This window comes from Podarcis bocagei (genome assembly GCF_964188305.1).
Source record: "Podarcis bocagei genome assembly, chromosome: 4".
Lineage (NCBI taxonomy): Eukaryota > Metazoa > Chordata > Lepidosauria > Squamata > Lacertidae > Podarcis > Podarcis bocagei.
In genome coordinates this window covers 63,225,238-63,243,482 of record NC_138128.1, presented here as the reverse complement: position 1 = coordinate 63,243,482, position 18,245 = coordinate 63,225,238, and the positions used below count along the sequence as shown (strand labels likewise).

General features: G+C 41.6%; 1 long non-coding RNA gene across 2 annotated transcripts; it reads left to right on the top strand.

The window, feature by feature from the left end:
* Positions 1-11,532: 11,532 nt before the first annotated feature.
* Positions 11,533-17,152, top strand: LOC308585499. Of its 2 annotated transcripts, XR_014007440.1 has the most exons (3): positions 11,533-11,771; positions 15,853-15,911; positions 16,994-17,152. It is a non-coding gene; the product is annotated as an uncharacterized lncRNA (long non-coding RNA). The 2 variants fall into 2 exon arrangements; XR_014007441.1 differs by lacking the exon at positions 16,994-17,152 and having other exon boundaries at positions 15,853-16,042.
* Positions 17,153-18,245: the final 1,093 nt, after the last annotated feature.

The following is an 18,245-nucleotide window of genomic DNA, read 5'->3' as shown; positions in this document are numbered from 1 at the left end:
ACCCAACTTGGTTTAAAGTAACTGCTAGGAGCATTTTAAGGTGATTGTGAAAAAAGCTAACTGACCATAAACATGGTCAAACTTGAAATCCCCCCCCCCAAAAAAAATGGAGAAAATTTATTTGGACATTAAAGGGGAATACATTGGAACGTATTAAATAATTTAAGTATCCACTTACAATGTGATTCTAAATGGAGTGTATAATCTAAATATGCACCTAAATTTGAAAATTGCAGCACCCCTGTGCAGTTGTTCATTTCTATTATACCCAAGGCAGTTGTAGCATTCCCTACCTATCAGGGTATTAAATTAAAAATTAAGCCGTTGGCCCAGTTATTATATGGCATTGCAGTAGGAATGGAGATGAGCCATTCTTCTGTGTAAAATGCCCAGGTGAACTGGATAAATTCTGCAGTGCCTATGTTTTTCTTCTTTGTTATTCATGCTCTGTATTTTAACCTAAATGGTTCGTATGACTATGCAGATACAGAGATATCCACACTCACTGGCAGCAGCTGTCCAGGGGTTCAGGTAAGGAAGTTTTCCCAGCTGTACTTGAAGATGCCATGGGTTGTATCTGATGCCATGAATTGAATCTAAACTGTTATCCATGCAAGGCAGATGCTCTACCACTGAGCTATAGCCCTTCCTTAAATTGTAGTAAAAACTGACTATTAAGCAGTATATCAAAAGTTTTATTTTCCAGTCATAGTGTAGTCAAAGCTACTTGCCCTCTTTTGGGATGCCTACGAGATGCATGAAAGATAGACACCTGAATTCAAAGAACATAACTGAGAGATTAAAAGGAAGTCACCAATAAGTGTAGATTATCTCAGCACATCATAATAGATACTTTTAAAGGACCCACACTGCTCATTTTTTACCCCAGAGTTCTCTCAGAAGACACTGATAAGTGCCAGGTCAGTTAAGATAGCCATATTCTTTGCCGGGTCAATTATTATGAATGAGAAAATAAAGCAGAGAAATTGTTAGCTGGGCAAATAAAGTGAGAGATAGAGTCAGCTGAATAATGAGATCATCTTGTCTTCTCAAGTAATTACTTCAAAGTCCTGAGAAATAAATAGTGCAGTAAAGTATTTTAACACTCTTTCGTTAGGAAGGATTGGAGTTGAATGTTCTGGGCTTCACTCCAGAAACTGAATTTACCTGTACTTGATGACCAATACTGATTGATGGGAAGTAACCTAAGGGAATAGAGGAATTAAAATGAGACAACCCGACACAAGTCTCATATATGCACCTTTTTAAAGCTGTGTTTGTAACATCATTAGTATACTAGCTGATGTAATTACTTGTTGTCACGAGCCTGACTAGGCATTCAGACAGTGATAAGTTGTGCTGTAATTGGTGGGATTTACCAAGTGCATGGATTCCTGCAAATCCAAGCTGTGGTACTTTTGGTTCTAACTACCTAACTGATAGCGTCAAGAACTTTTCAGATCTAAATCATGTCAACACAGGGGAAACTAAATAGGAATGCAGGAAGCAAATTCTGAGAGGTGGGTATGAACAAAGGTAGCCAACATGTTTCACTCAGAGCAGACCTATGACTAACTTAGGACCATTAATCCCTTCCCATTGGCCATGCTGGATGGGGTGGATGGGAGATATAGCCCACCTTGGGTATCTCCATCTTAGAGGAAGGTGCAGATTGTCCTTGAGGGTGGAGATGACTCCTGCCCTTATCCATCCTCCAGAAGTGCAGATTCAAACCCATCCCAATCATGGGATCATCTAGGTGGCCACCCCATTAAGGATGGGGTTTCTTCCTTTGGTGTTCAGAAGTATAATTTTTAATCCACCAATTTCTAGAGAGGTGGGCATGTGAGGTCTGTTGTGGCAAAAACAATGAATCTTGTGACACTTTAAAGATTAACAAATTCTTTTGTGGCATTAGCATTTGATGTAGCTGGTTCTACTCCATATTAGCATATGCCATAATACAACTTGTTTGTCTTAAGACTCATCAAACTCTTTGTAATTTTTAATGTGAAATTTAACTTCAGAATTCAATTTGACTACTTTGGGCTGAAATCTTCAACCTAGAAGCCAGCTCCATTATATGCAATGCAACCTACATCTGAGTCACTATGGATAGGATTGTGCAATTTTGGCATCTATTGACTGTTTTGATTTTGGAAGCCCTCAAGTATGAAATTTCAGGAGGTCAAGTGTCATTGAATCCCAGTGTCTGTCATCTATCACAGGCTGTCAAACAACTAAACATAGTCACACGTCACCTTTCAGATATTGTCTAACAACAACAACAACAACAACAACAACAACAATTTATTTGTACCCCGCCCAACTGGCTGGGTTGCCCCAGCCACTCTAGGTGGCTTCCAGCATATATAAAAACAAAGTAAAACATTAAACCTTAAAAAGCTTCCCTATACAGGGCTGCCTTCAGATGTTTCCTAAATGTTATATAATTACTCATCTCCTTAACATCTGATGAAAGGGCATTTCACAGGGTGGGGACCACTACTGAGAAGGTCCTCTGCCTGGTTCTCTGTAGCTTCATTTCTCGCAGTGTGTGAACTGCCAGCAGGCCCTTGGAGCTGGACCTCAGTGTCTGGGCTAAACAATGGGCGTGGAGACGCTCCTTCAGATATACTGGGCCGAGGCTGTTTAGGGCTTTAAAGGTCAGCACCAACACTTTGAATTGTGCTCAGAAACATACTGGGAGCCAATATAGGTCTTTCAGGACTTGTGTTATATGGTCTTGGCAGCTGCTCCCCGTCACCAGTCTAGCTGCTGCATTCTGGATTAATTGCAGTTTCCAAGTCACCTTTCAAAGGTAGCCCCATATAGAGAGCATTGCAGTAGTCCAAGCGGGATAATAAGATAATAAACACCCTTTTACATCAGATATAAAATACTGTCAAAGTTCTAAATATCAGATATCAAATTCTGTCAAATATCATCAGGTAGTAGTCAGAATAGTTCTATTGAAATCAGTAGACCTAACTGTTAAAACTTCGAAGCCTGTTAGCACTTTCTGAAGGCCTTTCGCATGCTACTAGGACCAGTCTCTTCACCTCTGAACTTCTTCAATGATACACAACTTAGCAGAGTAGTGCAGCTTTTCCTAGGCAATGATCGAGACTGCTCAGTCAGGACGACGATCAGGAACAAAGCTGACGACTAGTAACTGATTTTGTAGTTTATTATATATGGCAGTAAACTTGCAAGCTATATACAAGTTACTATATACAGGCATGAACTTCCTCACTCTCCAAGCACTCCAGATTACTCCTAACTAGTGAAACAATGTCATAGGTCATGCTGCCTATATGAGAGACCTCAGCCAATCACCGAGCTGTTACTTGGTCCTCTTATCTCCAGGCAAATTTCTCCCGTGCTCTGTCTCCCTAGCCTGTAGTCAAAACACTAATTGCTCACTGGCCAAGCTGCACGTAGACTATGAACTCCAACACTAACTTGCAATGAAGTCCTAGACGTGTCTACTCAGATAGTTCAATTGAGCTTAATAGGGCTTGCTCCTTGGTAAGTGGGTAGAGGTGTGGAGCCTTAGTCATGTTCCTTAATTTCAGTGGATGTACTCTGATTCAACTTAGTTGACTAGCACCCCAAATGTTGTAAAATACTAATATCAAACCTTTAGCTAGCACTTAATTGTAAAAATAAAATTCTGAAGAAATTTTTTTGGGAGCAAACTAATTTCAGAGTCACATTGGTTAGATATCCTCTACTGGGGAAGAACCTTATCCTAATTATTTGTTTTAAAACCATGGTGAGCATACCATGGCACAAAGGCATGCTCACCCCCTACTCTTTGTCTCACACTTACTCCGGATGCTTCAAGTACTTGGGTCACCTAACATGTAGTAGTTTCTAATGTGGTTATTGTGGTAAAGTGGTTTGTTTTTTTTAGCGGGAAGGAGGTGAAATACAGCTTTTTGCTAAGGGCACAAGAAACCCTAGGTACGCCTCTGTTAAGAGGTGCACTGAACTTTGCAACTTTCACCACAGCTTTGTGGAAGTATACAATGATTACACACGGCAGTGATCTGCATTTGAACCGTGTTGTGTTCCTCCCTCCTACAAAAAAATAATAATAAAAAAATCTTCCAGAATTAAAGCAATATGCTGAGACACCAGAGAAACAGCAGCCAGGCTCATTAAATGCACTTTACCACTACAGCTTTGTCACTGGTTGCTGACTTTCTGAGGATGCTGGTTTCAACAGTTTTCTGAGAGATGCAGCCTGCTTAAAGACTCCAGCTACTGCTGTCTTATTAGTACCAGCTTCATGGTCTTCAGATCTTGTTACTGTCAGAAATACTCTGTCACTTTGTATTCGGTGACATGAAATTCCCTTTTAATTATGAATTTAGTCTACCTCTCACATTTTCCTCCAGTGACTCTTCCTTCACCTCTAGCGCAGGTGGAGAAAGATTTTGCTTGCACATCCGTGACTGACATTCTGTAACAGGTTGCCCAGGTTCTCTGCTGATATGTAATAAAGGAGCGGGGGCATGGGGGGAAGGGAAAGGAGTTGCTCTGGTATTTTCTCTGTAATTCATGCCGAGAATATGAAGGTATTCAAAGTGTGGTACTGGTTGCCACTCCTCGGTACCTGAAGAAGAAAAAGGAGAAAGGCCTGGTTCACATTGCTTATGCACCCAAAATTACACCCATGCAAAGATTTCTCTGTACTGGTGCATGAGCTCAAACCTCAGAGGGTTGTTTGGGTGGGGGGTAAAAAATGGAAGGGAGAAATCATCTAAGAACACAAGAGTCCTGCTGGATCAGGCCAAAGACCTGTTTGGTCCAGTTCTCCATTATCATGGTGGCCAATCAGATGCCTATGGGAAGCCAGAAAGGAGAAGCTGAGCACAAAAACATTCTCCCTTCTCCCCTCCTGTGATTTTCAGCAACTGCCATTCAGAGCTATACAGGGTGGAATTCAAGGTCATGTTAATATAGCTGTTCCATCAGCACAAGTTTTTCTGCTTGCCAGATGGAACGACCGCTCTCCTCCATGTGCTTATGACACTCCAGAGTAGCTTTGAGGTAATTCGCCAGGAGTTGAGTATGGGGAGAAGGCTCACTGCACTACAAGAATCCTTGTGCAGTCTTCTGCTAGTGCACCAGTTAGATTAATCCTGCCCAGTGCCCCCAACAGCAAATACCTCCTCCTCTTAAGCTCTTTGGAGAAAAGGAGAATATAATTGTAATATATGAGAGTGCTGTCACATTGGACCCACTGGCTAAGAAACGGGGAATGCATAACAGTGATATGTGTCCAAGTGCTATTATTGCCAAACGGTGATTCTTTCAATGTGCATTGTCCATTTTGGCCCAAAGTGTTCGGAACCAAGAGGCACAATGAAATACACCTGTGTGGTGCCTGTCAAGATCAGAGATCTTCTCAAAAAGCCTGCTATGAGGCAAACACCATTCTTGAGCATGCTGAAACTAAATGCATTGCAGTTCAATTAAGTCTGTGACTTCAGCATGTTTGGGTGGCTGCTAATATTATTATTTTTGCTAGCTCATTTTATTTATTTAATTAGAAAACTATTTTTAGACTGCCTTACTCTCTGGAAAGCAGTGAAACAGTTGACAACCACCACCACACCAATGTAACAAGAAATAATAAAATATATCTGTAAAATATATCATCATATGTGGGCGGAAAAAGTGAACGGCCTCGGCCCACTATACCTGAAGGAGCGTCTCCACCCCCACCCTTCTGCCCGGATACTGAGGTCCAGCTCTGAGGGCCTTCTGGCGGTTCCCTCCCTGTGAGAAGCGAAGTTACAGGGAACCATGCAGAGGGCCTTCTTGGTGGTGGCGCCCGGCCTGTTGAACGCCCTCGCATCAGATGTCAAGGAAATGAACAATTATCTGACTTTTAGAAGACATCTGAAGGCAGCCCTGTTTAGTGAAGTTTTTTAATGTTTGATGTTTTATTGTGCTTTTAATATTCTGTTGGGAGCCACTCAGAGTGGCTGGGGCAACCCAGCCAGATGGGCGGGGCACAAATGATAAACTATTACTATATAAGCAGTGGCTTGGCCCCTTGGCACTTGTAATAAATCTGGATTTGGTATCTTGATATGAGAGTTAACATGGTGGTCTTTTTAAGTATCAATTACCACAGACACTAGTTTTCTTCTGGAACCCTCTCAGCCAGCCAGGCTCACTCCCTCACACCATTCTCCAGAAAGCGTCTCCAGTACTCCCATCCCAATGTTTCTTTCAAGGAAACATCTCTGAATTACCACAATTGCTATAGCACTTTGGGGGGTGGGGTGGAAAAGAACCCACAGTAATCTCTGAGAACTTCAAAGCAGCCTTTTTTTCCTGCTCCTAGTTGCTTTCCTCAAGACCTGTATGAGTAACCCAGGCAGAAACTTGAAAGTGATGGAGTGGGGCATTTACTGAGCCTCCAAATGCCTGAGAATAAGAAGTGAAGAGGCTCTGTTCCCTAGCAACAGTCTCACCTCCTGTTCAGTTGAACCAGTGGAGGTCTGGGTGTCCTTGGCAGACACCGTGTGAGATTCAGGCCTAAACCCAACAGTGCAGCCCTCTGCCATGTTGTTTCCTTTCTCCAAAGGTCCTATCCCACTCTGCAAGCATTAGAGATGGGCGAACCATTTCTATTTCTCTCCATTTCTCTCTTTTCAAATCTTAACATTCAGATCTTTGTATTTCCACTTCAGTTTACATTTTTTTAAAAGTCCTCATGAAAATTTGTCAACATTTTAGTGTGAATTTCTCCAAATAAGACATATTTTTGTATGCACTTTAGCCTAATACACCCATTTTGCAAAGCATTTTATCATATACATATTTTGGCGAAGCATATTATAGTACATTTTTGCATGCTGTATTCACTTGCACCTGCGTTTTATGAAACAATCCCATAATACATTCATTTTTAGTCAGATGGAGAACTGCATTGCTAAATTCAGAGAAGTGTGGCTTTCAATGGATGGCTGTTTTCCAGTTCACATGTTGTTTTCGAAAGTGCAAATTAGGTAGGTTTGCCTTTAAATGTGGACTGAGCTAGCAAGTTACTTGATAGTAGCTGAGCCTGAGATAGAGTGAAGGGCACAAGAGGTTTCCTTTAATAACAGCCAGGAGAGAAAATGTTTAATAAGGGGAAGATGTGGCCTGGCATAAGAGTGTGATGCCCTGTTTCTGCTCAACACATGACATCTGAAACACCCCCCTAAGGATTTCATCCATGGTCATTTTAGGGCATGCTTCAGACATTACTTTTCCAACAGTGACTCAGAAGCCTGAGCAATTTTTTTTATCTGTATAGTGCCATGTAATGAACTGACCCTGATTTTCAGGTGGCTGCAGTTACAGGAAGGTTGGCCTTACATTCAGGCCTTATAATAAAAATTCGATTTAAAGTCAGAGGTAAGTTTCAAAGCAACCTAAATGAACATGTATTTTCAAGTGTATGGATTTGTGTTGAAGGTTTATGAAATGGAGAACTGATGCAAGAATGATCTAAGTGAAGAGTTGAAACACAGACTTAAAAGACACGATAGAGGGCTTCTTCTGCTACCAAAGCACTGCTGAAATCCCCATGAAATATATACTGCAAACTTGGATTTGTCATGCAAACCGCATTCCCTCCTCCCCCCCACTTTTTTTGCTAGTTAGAGGTTTTCAGCGACAGCATCACTTTAGAATTTAGATGTAGATGCCTTGCAATTCCTGCCTGACAATATTGTGAATCATGATCCATTGCTGTTATTATTTTAACAGGTTTAGCAGTAACTGTATAGCAAAAACATCCTTCGCTACCTATCACACACACCCCTATATGCAAGCTGAGAAACGCAGTACATTGTTTTCAAATGCAAAATACATCAGCTGCATTGTTAGAATTCATACAGCACCTCCAAAGAAGGTGTTTTTCAGCTACAAGCACTGCTTTTTAATTTTTAACCATTTCTTTTAATCCAGAAGGATACCATGTGGAATGGAGGGCAGAAAGAAAACAAGGATTCCTAAACCTTTGAGGCAGCATAATCCTTCAGGGTATCCTTTGACCCAGGACTGTGGAGCGAATTGAATTCATAATGATGTCTCCAGGGCAATGCTAGAATAATTCAGAGGGAAGCGAAAAGGGGCAGCAAAGATACCCTACCGGGGATCAGGGAGGAAGGATTTTGCTATGTGTTATGGAACAGAAGGAAGTATTCATAGGATAAGAAGAGATTTCATGGGCCACCTCAGCTAAGCAGTAGTAAAAACAGGATTCCCTGGTCTGAAACTGCACCTGGCTGATGTTTCTCTAGTCTCCACCATTTACTTTAGGTTCTGTATTCCACCTTCTCTTATACAGTGGTACCTCGGGTTACATACGCTTCAGGTTACATACGCTTCAGGTTACAGACTCCACTAACCCAGAAATAGTACCTCGGGTTAAGAACTTTGCTTCAGGATGAGAACAGAAATCGTTCTGTGGCGGCGCAGCAGCAGCAGCAGGCCCCATTAGCTAAAGTGGTGCTTCAGGTTAAGAACAGTTTCAGGTTAAGAACGGACCTCCAGAACGAATTAAGTACTTAACCCGAGGTACCACTGTACTTGATTAAACATTGATTAACCCAAGCTTAGATGCCTACATATGAGCATTGCCATCTATTCCTTGCGCCATCTATTGATGCAGCATAGTGAGACTTACATTGTAGCTCAGGGATGAGAAACCGGCTCTCTGGATGTTGTTGGACTCCAGCTCCCATTAGTCCCAGTCTGCATGGTTAATGTTCAGGAATGATGGGAGTTGTAGTCCAACAGCGTCTGGGTGGCCATAGGTTTCCCTATCTCTGGTGCAGAGGGATTAAGTTTAAGGGTTGTGAGTGAAATACATGCATCCTCAGGTTCCTAGAGACACATGTAACAATGGTTTCAACCCCTTTACTTTGCTTTGATTCATCCATTTTACAGTGAAATGGCAAGTTGCCCCCTTCTCTTTGTCTGCCTTTCTCAGTTTTACTGCAGATCCCCCTGTTCCTCCTCCCCTTCCTTAGAAGCTGAAGTTCAATTGAACTGTAGCACCATCATCCATTCTCAATCCCTCCTTTCTGTTTTGCTTACACTTAAGCCTTCACTAGTTAGTCTTTTTCTTGAATTGTTCTGATCTAATCTTCTTTGCTCTCCTGAATAGCTTGGGCGGGCTATTCTTGGTCTTGACTAAACACTACAAAATCACACACTTGACTCCTTGTACTGGTCAAAATGTGCTAGACTGATCCAGCTTTATCAGACAGACAGGAGATCGTCTCTAGAATATAGTCAGGGTCACACTCGGAAGCAGAGTGTCCACAGAGGCCTTCCCTGGTGCTCACAGTGTTCCGTCCCCCCGCTGAAAATAGATTCGAAAGAAGTGTTCTACTAAAGTCAAGAGAAATAGGTTTCTTGGCTTTGGTGTGTGTGTGTGTGTCTATGGTGCTCACAAGTTACCCTAGTTTGCAAATCTGCCCACAGCCTCACAAAGGTTGGCAAACCATGACTTGGCACCACATTTTGGAGAATTTTTCTCAGACACAGGCGTTCCAGAAGAGCTTATTCTCTGAACAATGAGAGGTAGTCTGCAGACTTGTCCAGAGACATGCCCTGAGCATGTATGGTACACAGAGGACTGAAGCTGGCTTGTTAAAAATATAACGTAATGGTGTCACACACCCTTGCGGTAGAGCACACTGTGACTCAACCATAGCGAGTCAGGGTTTCAGACACAAACAGTCCTCAAATCTGTCTGAAGATGCCAGATATTGAATTTTGCATGCAAAGCCTGTGCTCTACCTCTCATCCATGGCCCTTCCTGACTGGTCACTTCCAACTGACTCTGATGTCATCTTTTGTGACCTCAGCAATTAACATGCAGGAAAGGAATCCAACCCAGCACTCATTCTTAGACACAATGTCTGCTATAATAATGTAATGTTGAAAACTTCCCAAAGGAGAAAAACAAGTCAATTCCCCCCCCCCCCGGGTGAGTTATTATAACATTGACATCTTGAGTGCTACGTTTTCCCTCACAAACAACTGAAGACCGAAGTCTATACATTGCTAATTTAATTATGTTCAATTCCTGGAAGTCATTGCTATTGATTACAGTGATGTATAAACAATGCTTTGACATTTGGCAGGGAACTCCTCTAGATTATGTTTTAGGGAAACAACCTCAATGATCTAACTGGAAAGTCTTACTAAGGTTGTGTTCTTTCAAATATTTAACTGTAAGAGCCATTGAATATAGGTGCAATCATTTCCAAATAAACATGTACATTTGTACCTTGGTTCTCAAATGGCTTGGTTGCCGAACAAATAAAACCATATTTCTCTAACTTGATAGATACGCTACAAAAAGCAGTTCTTGAGGAGTTTAAAGTTAATAGAATCCCACTCACCACCATCACCCGCTACTTGTCTTCAGAAGCAGCTTAACATGTCTGTCATGTTGCTGTAATTTTTCACATTCCACACATGATAAAGTGAGCAGAAAGAGAATACTTTGTTTCTCGTGATTCCATGACTGAATGGATATTTGATTCACGATTGCTGGGTTTAACACTCAATCTGCTAGTTTGGGAATCTGCAATGAAAGGCTTCTGGGCCAAATTGACACACACACACACACACTTGATCCCTCAGTTGCAACCCAAGAGAAATACAGTTGTACCTTGGATCTCAAATGGCTTAGTAGCTGAACAAATCGGCTTCTGAATGCTGCAAACCCAGAAATAAGTGTTCTGGTTTGCAAACATTTTTTGGAAGCCGAACATCCGGCATGGCTTCTGCTTGAGTGCAGGAAGCTCCTGCAGCCAATTGGAAGCCATACCTTGGTTTTCAAATGGTTCTGGGAGTTGAACAGACTCCCAGAATGGATTGAGTTTGGGAACCAAGGTACCACTGTATGAGATTGGCAGTAGAGGTGAGCAGGCTGGTGGTGCTCACCAAACCTCCTGCCAACCACATCACTGCCACTTACTGTGAGGTAGAAGGGGGAGGAGTGAGGAGCTGGCATGGTGCAAATGCACCAGCAGAATCCATCTGGTTCTTCTACTGGTGTGTTTGCACCATAGTGACCTCACCACAGGTTTTGCCTCCTCGTTTACCTTCCAGTAAGCAGCTGCAACGTGGACGATGGAAGGTCAGGTGAGTGCCACCATCCTGGCCTACTGTTGGGGATTGGACTGCACTTGGACTTCCTTAGTACTAAGTATTCAGGTATTATAAAAGTATTACGTGTTGAAGAATGAAGAATGTTGATGTAACTCAGAGAGAGTTGAAAAGGAAAATTTTTGTGAGTGTAGAATTATCACTTGGTTTCCAGAAACTCAAAAGTAATTCACAGTATATAAAGAAGAAGAAAAACTCAATGGCATTTTGATAGTAAAATGCTTCAATTGCCAATGGCTTGGGAACTGTGATGTCTTTTACCATAGCCAGATCAACTGCTGACACTGGATTTCTTTTCCCCACTTCCCTATTTTCCCCCTATCTTTTTCTCCGAAAGGCCTCCCATACTGTCACCCCAAGAAGCTGTGAGTAACGTTTCCTCTATTGAACAACTCTCATCATTCATTCCACAATGCTTCAGTTTGCTTTCATGTTTTTTCCTGCAGCAATGTAGTGTGTTGGCTAATGCATTTATGCTGAATATAATAAATCAAAGAAGTGTGCCGCCTCTGCCTTCTGAATCTACCTCTCTAACAGCAAGTTCTTGCAGAAAACTCTGCAAGGCCAAGGTATTGGAACTCAGGACAAAGAACCCCTCAGTTTAGTAAGAATCTTTAAAATCCATTGAGGTTGGCTTGGATTCTAACTAAATAAATGAATAGTTGCCAGAGATTAATCTAGCACCGTGTAAGAGTATTGTGTCAATAAGGAAACTGTTGGGCAGGAAAATGATGCACAGCTGTTGTGTCCTGAACTATATACCACAATATTCCACCTCTATAGTAACAAGAATTGTTACCTGTCCACTTTGTCTCCCTTACCTACCCCTGGCAAGGTATTACAAAATGTTCACATTATAAAACAAGGTACAAAGCTAAATCCTTTAGAGTATTACAATCAAGATCATTATAACTCTTTATTTCCAAATTAGCAATTGATTTTGTTGATTTCTTACAATCTACCAAGATTATCATCAAGTCAATGGCCTCCAGTCTGTAGTTCTTCTATGTATATCAATATTGGACCCAACAATCTGAGCATTCCCTGTCATTTCCTTGCTTTCTTTTCCTGCCAACATTGTCCAATACAACAGGGGGCTTGATGATCAGTCTCAGGATGTTGGGACTATGCAAAAGGTCTTTCTGTGGTTAAAGGATTCAGTCCCAGTCTGAGATTCAAAGAAAAAAGTCTTCAGTACTGCCAGATGAGTACCACTGATCTATGTCTGAGTTTCTTGGCCTCCTTCCAGAATGCAAGCAGTTCAGAGCTTTAGTTCCCCTATTCATGGATTTATTCTGCTAAGGCTGTCTCCCTGTTTTTTATTGCCAAGAGGGAGTTGTGCTATCAATACACATGTGACATATGATGTTTCCTTGATGCCATGCTATGACTCTAAGCACAGAGTTAACTATTCTGTTTCCCATAAGGTACACTGTTTTGCTAGGGGGCATTTCAGAATCTCTATGCATCCAGCGGGGGCTGTATTGTGTGTTAGACTTGATGAAACTTCACAGGAAGAAATGAGCCCAGTCTCTAGATAGATAGATGAGATAGAGATAGATGATAGATAGATAGATGATAGATAGATAGATAGATAGATAGATAGATATAGATAGATGATAGATAGATGATAGATAGATAGATAGATAGATAGATAGATGATAGATAGATAGATAGATAGATAGATAGATAGATAGATGATAGATATTCAAAGGTCTTCCCCTCCTGCCCTCCTCATAGTGTTTACACTTAATGATTTCTATTAGCAACTGCAGGTTTTATCTTGATTGCCGGCTGAGCCATTTGTCAAAGTGAAGAAAATATTTCATTCATTTACCAGCATGGCAGTCTAGTAGCCTATCAGTACTGAAGGCATTTCGTCAACATATTCTTACTGCAGATCTGAAAGCCTTGATTCAGAAGTCTCACTACTGCTAGTGGAATTTATTCTTTAATAAAGAGATGCAGAATTGCATTCACAGGTTTTTTTTGTAGGTGATGAGGCCCATGATCCTAAGAGCACTTACAAGGAAGCCATTCATATTGAATTCCTGCTCAGTAAGGAACAGTGCTATTTAGAAGTAAGACCCATTGAGTTCAGCATGGTTTACTTCATAGTATAATAACACTGTTGCCTGTGTTAAATGTGACATATTTAGAAAGTCAATGAAAGATCCAAAATTTTATTCTATCAGGTTTTGTCACTTATAAATTTGCTATTATTTCTGCTATTTCACACCCGCAAAAACTACTAAGGTGATTGTGTCAGCTGCTGGGAAGTTGCCTCTGTATCATTTCCAGAATGAGTGTGTGGAGGAAAATTGATGCCAAAAAAGATCAAGCATACACAGTAAGATAATTGATCTTACATATACACTATATCAATGGATTAGGCCTTGAACACAGCAAATTTTTGACTCACTAGTGCTTCAGAGAAAACATTTCAGTTTATGCTATCATCAGAATAGATTAATCAGTAAATAACACATTATAAATGTAAAAACACCCACCAGCATGTATATATAAAGAATTGCTTTGCAGTTTCCAGAATCTGGAAATCATTAAATAAAACCAGCATAGTAAAACATTCAGACTTTGTTAATTTATCTTAGCGTAGGCCAACTAAAAATGATTGAATATCAGAACAGACCGTCATACTGCCACCATGCAAAATGAAATTATAGAGATAACTTCAGAAAAAAAATGTCTACTATAGAAACAATATCACATTTTGTATAAGCTGGAGATGGTAGACAATAAATGTCTAGTCAAGTTACTCATCAATATGAATAGTGTCAACATGAAAAGAAGAGAAATAGAGAGAAAGTCTCAACATTTATTATGATGGTAAATTGGAGAATTGCTCCTACATTGTCCCAGCATTCTTCTGATATGTCCTAGGATGCTCTTATCTGTGTAGGATTTCCCCCAGACTTTGCAACCACAACACTTACTACCTGAGCCACTTATGCACAACAACCACATTTCACAACTGCATGAATAGGACAAATAAAGCAGTTGCATGCTTGTCCCATGCTTGTCTAAGGACAAGGGACTCTGGGGAGATTTCTGATTCATTTGATTTTCAGAGTGCTAACTGGAAGAAAACTGATATTCTGACTAATTTTCTAATACCATGGCACAGTTGTATACTGCTGAAGAAACAGTCAGTTGTTATATTCCTCCCAGACTAAATGTGCATTTAGTCTCCCAGCCACTGTTTGATCAAATTTCTTAATTACTGGGGTACCATCTTTCTTCTGCACATATATGCCTGCATCATAGATGTATGGCATTCTGGAATCACAACACAGCCATGATTTTATGACATAAAATTTGTGGGTTTTGATGGCATATACTGCCTCACTGGACATCGTCCTATGTGAACAGCACTAATTGTCCATAAGCTGTGACATTTTCATATGGCACAAAGCTCTGTGCCACAGTTCCTGCACAGACGGCAAGCTTGTAGCTCACACTGATAGCTCAGGGTTGAAGCTGATAATCAAATCTGAGGACTGTATTGATTCTTTTGAAGGAGACCTGTGACACTATGCACTGGAAGTGTGGAAGGCAACCCTCAACAACACATGCTGCAAAGACCTTTCCATAAACAGAGAAAGGTCATTTAAAGGTCCTTGTTTGTCACTTGCCATTAAATATGGCCACCAGCTGAAGTCAGGGTGCAGTTTGCTTGCAAACGTTTGCAGATGCAATTGGGGTCTCAGGGACCGCAACAGCCAGGATACTAAATTTCGTGCATGGCTGAGGACTTCCTGGAGCATGGAGTCTGACATAAAGGGCAGCATCCAACTAAAGAGTTCAGCTAAAGCAAGGAGTTTTAGCTGCACAATGGACCCTCTCAAGCCTCTCATCTCCTTGCATGTCCCATAAATCTTCTCTGGAGGGTTGGAAGAAACCCTGGAACAGATTTATGGGGTTTGTGGAGATAGGAGAGGGCAGGGAAGTTCAATTCCACAGCTAAAACACTTTGCATTAGTGGAACTGTTTAGTAGGATACCACCCAAACATTTTATGATTCTCCTGCTGCTGTGATCTAAACCACTGAGCCTCTTGGGCTTGCTGATCGGAAGGTTGGTGGCTCGAATCCACGCAACAGGGTGAGCTCCCATTGCTCTGTCCCAGCTTCTGCCAACCTAGCAGTTCGAAAGCATGCCAGTGCAAGTAGATAAATAGGTACTGCTGCAGCAGGAAGGCAAATGGCATTTCCGTGCACTCTGGCACTCATCATGGTGTTCCATTGCACCAGCAGTGGTTTAGTCATGCTTGCCACGACCTGGAAAGCTGTTTGAGGACAAATGCCAACTCCATTGGCTTGAAAAGCGAGATGACCGCTGCAACCCCTAAGCTGACTTTGACTGGACTTAACTGCCCAGGGGTCCTCTACCTTTTTTAACTTACTGCCTAAAGATGTTTGACCCCACTTGCTGATGGAGGACTAAAACAAGATTTTTGGGTCCCTTTTCAAAACAGGTATTTTGCCTTGTGTCAGATCAGAAATGAGATTCAGCAAGAAATTAACGGACTCACACAGCAAGTGTCTTTTCTATTTTTTTAAAAAAGCCTTTAATGTGATGCAGATTAATAATAATGCTGGATGAATACATTTGCATCTGTGTCTATTTGCAGGCCTCCTTGAAATATCCTGAAGCGAGCGCACAGTTGGAATGGCACAAAGTGGAACAAAGGTGACATTGGCATTTAAAGAGGATTCATTGCTCTGAAAGTTTACAAGAGCCAGGGGCAACTTGCATGGGGAACACCTGTGCTTCCTTCTAGTTACAACTGGATTGTACGCAAGTAGCTCTTATTTCTTACAGCAGCGTATCCAGCAGGTACCTTGGGTTGATGGGTTAAGGAATTGTTTGTTTTTAATCATCAAGGGAAGAGACCCAACTCAGTGGTGATTCCACTAGGGAGGAAGTAGGCATTCAATTAGGGCTTCTTAACTATGCATAGCATCCCTGCTTGTGTTACAGTGAGCAAAATCAAGGCAGGCCCAACCCACCTCTAGCAAGTCCCCTGCCTCAATTTTGCTCATACCCAATCCTGCCTTCCTCTGCCTTCTACCCTAACTCAAGTTACTGTAGGAAAGGCAGTGTGTAGTAAACAGAGGAGGATGCTAGAGATGATGGCAGGAATGGTACTTTGAGTATCTTGTCTCACTGGGGGTGGGTGGATCTGAATATATGCTTCACCATCCTGGTGGGAAAATATGATCTGAGCATTATTTCCAGGCAAGAAGAGGCCTTTTGATGAGAGGAAATAATACTCTCAGAACCTTCTTTTCCTCCTCTTCTTCAAGCTGGCACTTTCATCTGCTCCCCATTTTTCATTTGGTGGAGAAGGTTTTTGTACTCCCATTAGTATAGAAATGATACATTCTGGTGTGTGTGTGTGGGGGGGGAGAACCCTCCCATGAAGAACTGCGGTCACAGAGTTCAAGGCACAGCATCTTGTATCTCTAGTAAACCCCAGCTGCAAATGCTTTCATAGATTCCCCAGATTGTCTAGTCTAGATTCCATTCCTAGCTTTCATCGAACACTACAATTTAGTCATTCTGAACTCCCATTAAGCGATATGATGCACAGTTCTTTTGATAAAGACATGTCTGGAAATAAGCACTCGGTGTACCACATTACTAAATATTTCAGTTTTGCTATAATGGTAGACTTGTATAGAGAAAATTGTCCAGTGATACTTCTGGAGAAGTATGGTCTGCCTGTACTCTGGAGAAAATGTATTCCATTTTCACTGCTTTCCCTCCAGACATTTATCTCTAGATGCCAGGCTAAGAGACAACAATATCAGTGTGTAAGGAGTTTGGTCTTTTCCTCCAAGCCTTTGGAAATATATGGTGGACTGATAAAGCAATGCAATACAGAAAGCTGCCAAAACAGATAAAATCTGTTAACCTAGATGCTTTACATCATCTCCCCCTTTGTTTTGATTTCTCTCCCTTCACATTTTTCCTCTCTACATCTCTGCTTTATTCTTGAAATACGTTCTGAGGAACAAGTCTCTGACATGTAAAAATCCAAAGCGTATCTGAATAGAAACATCCTTTGTGCCAACACTATATATTTGCTGGATTCTTTAGATGAAGATTAGCAATTTGGGGAAGGAAAAAGTGGAAGGTAAGCTGAGCAGGATTCCAGAAAGATGAGAGAGACCCAATGTTGAAAGCTGTCTCAAGTGTTTGTTACCCCTAATGTCTGTGTTAGATGAGCACCATTGATAATCTAAAGCAGGAATGGGGAACCTGCAGTCTCCCAGACGTAGTTGGACTCCATCAGCCCCAGCCAGCATGGCTAGTGGTCAAGGATGATGGGAGTTGGAGTCCAACAACATCTGGAGGGCCATGAGTTCCCCATCAGCAATAGTGGGTTAATTCCTCATTCCCCACACCAAACTGATTATCTCTTCCCATGACCCACCTGCATGTGATTCATATTTGTCAGGCCTGGTCCTACCATTAGGTAGAGTGGAGTGGTTGCCTTCAGCAGCAGATGTTGGGAAGCACTGGCAAGGTATTGAGATTAGAGCTGTGTGTGCCATGTGACTTGAACTGCATGCTCTAAGCTAGCCTTAAGGTGCAGAGGAGGAGATTACTCCATCACCAAGCAAGATTCAGCTGCCCGTGGGGTTGGATTTGGTATATGGAATGAGTGAGGATGCCATCTTGTCATTTACTTCAGGCAACAAAATGTCTTGGTCTTGCACTTCTAAAGCTAGGCAGCTGGATGATTCAGCTTTATTACAAAACCTGGCGATCCATGAGTGTGCTGCAATTCAGAATGAATTTCTGGCTTCTGGATACAGATGCACTGAGCACCTGAGTTTCCAAATAAGGATCTGCTTCACCATCATCCACCTGGCAGGAACAATATCTCCTCCTCATACTCCAAAGGACTTGGAAAATATGCATTAGGCTTAATCTATGATTGGGATGGGTAAATATGTCAATTGTGGTTTCTCATTTTTCGCATCTTAAATTCAGGTACCCTAATTTATACAGCAT